Source organism: Pollicipes pollicipes, unplaced genomic scaffold (genome assembly GCF_011947565.3).
Source record: "Pollicipes pollicipes isolate AB1234 unplaced genomic scaffold, Ppol_2.1 Scaffold_4295;HRSCAF=5057_pilon_pilon_pilon, whole genome shotgun sequence".
In the NCBI taxonomy this organism is placed as follows: Eukaryota; Metazoa; Arthropoda; class Thecostraca; order Pollicipedomorpha; family Pollicipedidae; genus Pollicipes; species Pollicipes pollicipes.
The window spans coordinates 19682729-19686400 of record NW_023596461.1 but is presented as its reverse complement, the minus strand read 5'-3'; the positions used below and the strand labels follow the sequence as shown (position 1 = coordinate 19686400).

General features: G+C 47.5%; 1 long non-coding RNA gene across 1 annotated transcript; it reads left to right on the top strand.

The window, feature by feature from the left end:
- Positions 1–1125: 1125 nt before the first annotated feature.
- LOC119097430 (uncharacterized) lies at positions 1126–2275 on the top strand. Its single transcript, XR_005094149.1, has 3 exons — positions 1126–1225; positions 1950–2064; positions 2264–2275. It is a non-coding gene; the product is annotated as an uncharacterized LOC119097430 (long non-coding RNA).
- Positions 2276–3672: the final 1397 nt, after the last annotated feature.

Genomic DNA, 3672 nt, shown 5'->3' with positions numbered 1-3672 from the left:
AACAGACTGTTCAATCACACAACAATGACGCAGTCTTTTGTTAATGTATGAAGTATTTATTGCTCACAAAACAATCGCTGCAATGTTTTATGTCTGCAAATTAGATCTCAACCGATTAACTGTGTCAATAACTTAGCTGAAGAAGATCGGGTAACTCTAAAGGTTAACACAATATTTCACAGCTAATAAGACAAGTGGCGACGTTCACTGATTCATAACACACTCCGGACATAAGTGATCACGTGTTTGAAGCTCAACGCTCTAGGCGGGGAAAACGCCATTACAGCACATCTGATTATGGAATGTTTACGAAGATTTACGCGGAAGGCTGAGCTATTCGCTCCACCCAACTGCTGGCGGCATAAAGAGCCTATACGGTGCCAGATCTAGTGTACTGAACTGCTGGACAACAAACTGTATGCTGAAAACCGTCGCCGTACGAAGCGGGGAAGATGATGAAAGCCGTAGAGAGGGGGGAGATGATGAGAGTCGCGGAGGGAGAGACGATGATGACAGGAGCTCATACAGGGTTTCCGCCATCTCGTTACTAACGCGACCCATGTACAAACGGTCACCAGACGACGCCCGTGGACTCCTGTCCATCCGATCACCCGGGATCCTATGACCCGCTCGGCAAACATAGGAGTCGGTGCCGGACCGTCACTCGAGCTTTCACCGCTGGGTGACGCGACACGGCCGGCCGGGGTGGCGGGGCCCACTGTCTGACAGTGAGCTGCTGGCACCGGCCGCTGTGACGGACACCGGTCGGCCAGGACAGGACCTCGGCCTGAAGGACAGTGGCCCACCGTGCGCACGTCCACTGACCACTGGTGACCTTTCGAGCTGCCAGATCGGGCCAGTACGCCGTCCAGCTCGGTCAGAACGTGTCAGTGCTACGTCGACCGGACCCAGTATGGGGGCTCGTGTGCTCATCGTGTTGGCTCTCGCTGTAGTGGTGTGTCAAACCGCTTCAAAGCGAGGTGCGTATATCTGGTGTAAGGGCCTAAAACTGAGCCACGCTTAGTCCGGCCCTTTGCAATTCACATAAGATAGGGAGATTTCTGTGTTTTAACCCACATACATTTAACCTACAATTGCTGATGCTTTTTCTCAGTAGTTCACGGTGTTTGTCTGGACGGTGAGAGGAAGACCGACGGTTGTAACCAGTGCTCCTGTTTGGGAGGCGCCTGGGCTTGCACCTTCAGAGCCTGCGTCGACCCCGCAGGTACGGACCGGTGGTAGGCTGCACCATTCTGTATCAGATGTGACGTCAGGAGTACCCCAGGCTCAGTATGATAATGATCAGCATGACTATGGCAGTATGACTATTTCCTACTTTCCCATTATTGCCCTCTCCCTCTCTCGTAGGTTGTAACCATTCATTTTGTTAATGTGATTGTTCTCCTTCTAACGTGGCATACTTCTCGCGGTTCCGATCGCGTTTTCATTCCCACGCTTGCGTTTGCTTCCATGGTCCTTATATCTTTACTGCGGTCTCGCGACTGGTAAAGTGGGCAGCGTCTTTCCCCCTCTTGCCTCTCCGGAGTGTCTTCCTCACCTCTCGGGACGGGAATGATCAGATGTGTGTCCTCATCCCGGCCAGTTGTCATCTAATGTTAAAACAGACAACTCACTTCGCTACTGCTTTACATTACCGTTATACATCATCTAAACTTAACATCACTGTTTGTGACTGCTCACAGTCATATGTGTAGGCCAAATGCATGTCAAAAAGTATTAGCTTGATTTCAGAACGCAGATCTAAAATCAAAAAAACTGCACTCTTATCAACCGGTCGTAATAAGTTTGATTATATCTATGTGGTTCTTTGTTTCTATGTCTATGTCTATGTCTATGTTTTTTATGTCTATGTAGCTGTTTGTCTGATGTGTACAGAATATCAGTCCTCTGACTGCTGCACCTTTTGTTAAGTGCAATGTGTTTTGCAGATACATTTCCTGGATCGCTGACATGCAAGCTGGCTCCCCACATCAAAGGGTGTTGAAAAATCCCGCCACGATATCAAGAATACCTGCTTGACTAAATTAGGCAGGACAATTGTTGGTAAGTGAGCTTCAACTGCCTTTTGCTTTGTACATAATTATCGCTCATGTCCTAAAGCAGTTTGGAGTCTATTTGCTTTCAGGAGCATAAAATGTTAGATTCTTGTTTCATGACATTTAAAGGTGTAGAATTATGCACCAAGTAGGGACCGACACAAAACACCTAATTTTTGTTTAATTTTTTGCTCTTTTTGTTTCAGGCTGATCAAAGATCAAGGCTCGAGTTCCTTGCCCCAGACCCGAGTTCGTATGCATAATTATTTACCTGATTGCATGCCTTGTAATATATCTGAGGGGCATGTTTAGGAAGTTATGCCCTTCGTTCGTTGTGTGTGCGACGGAATTTTTCCACTATTAATCTGAAATGTATGTGCTAAATACGCCTCTCAGGTGATACAAACATAAACGAAATACCACATTGATGTGTCACTGGCCAAAAACATCGAAACGATTTTACTCCATCGAGCGAACAAGCAGGCAGAAAACTGATGAGGTGGGTCTTTAATTTGCATTTAACAAACCTTGTACTGAAACGAAAACTATCTGCTGAAGTACCCGAATGTGTGTATATACGCCTAAATATATTTCTAAATACATATAGTCTGATATGCAGCATCGAATACTAAAATAGCATATACGTAGCATGTATGTGCACGCATGTGTGTCACACTTGTATGGATATACACAGATCTATCCATTAAATATGCTGCGAAATATGTTGCTTTATTCAGCAAAGCTTGCATGGTTATCTCTGAATATGTGAGCAGACCCTGTGTCTGGGTGGACAATTTGTGTGCATATGAAGGTCTCTGTAGCTTATTGCATAAGTTGAATTTTGTATGAAGCTGTATACATGTCATGTGCACATCTGTTTTAATTACGGCGTTAAGTTTGACCTGACCTGAAATAAGTTAATAAAAAAGAGTGCAGTCTTCTAGTTTTTGCTGAGTACGTCAATAATTATGGCTGGATGCAACCATCCGCCAACCAACGAAAAAAGCGGGTCATGCCTGTCAACAAAAAGGCAATTTATCCACGCTGCCTTGAAACCAAAGAAATGATGCTGTGAGCGAGGATGCTGGAAGACATGCGCTGTCTACATGAATGTTTGAGTACGTCACAACGCATCAATGAGGGAGGGCTGCAGAACAAGCATTGCGTTGATGTGTAAGCATTAATGCTTTAATTACTACAGCCATTGTATCAGCTCATTATTACGCGATTTCCTTACGCTTCCTTACATATGCTCACACCACTTGACATCAAATACCCAGTCACTGGTCTTCAGCGGAACCCATCCACCCGTTCCTCCCGTCCTGCCGCCCTGAACATCAAACAACCCGTCATTGGTCCTCAGCGGTACCCATCCACCCGCTCCTCCCGCCCTGCCACCCTGAGCACCAAACACCCCGTCACTGGTCCTCAGTGGTACTCCACCACCCCGCTCCACCAGTCCTGCTGCCTTGAGCCCCAACACCCGGTCACGGGTCTTCAGCGGCACCACCACCACCCGCTCCTCCCGCCCTGCCGCCCGGAGCATCCCCGGCCGTCCGTCCTGACCGTTGTTCCTCGCGCCGGGGTCTGTCGGCCGGCGGGCCGTCGGAGATGG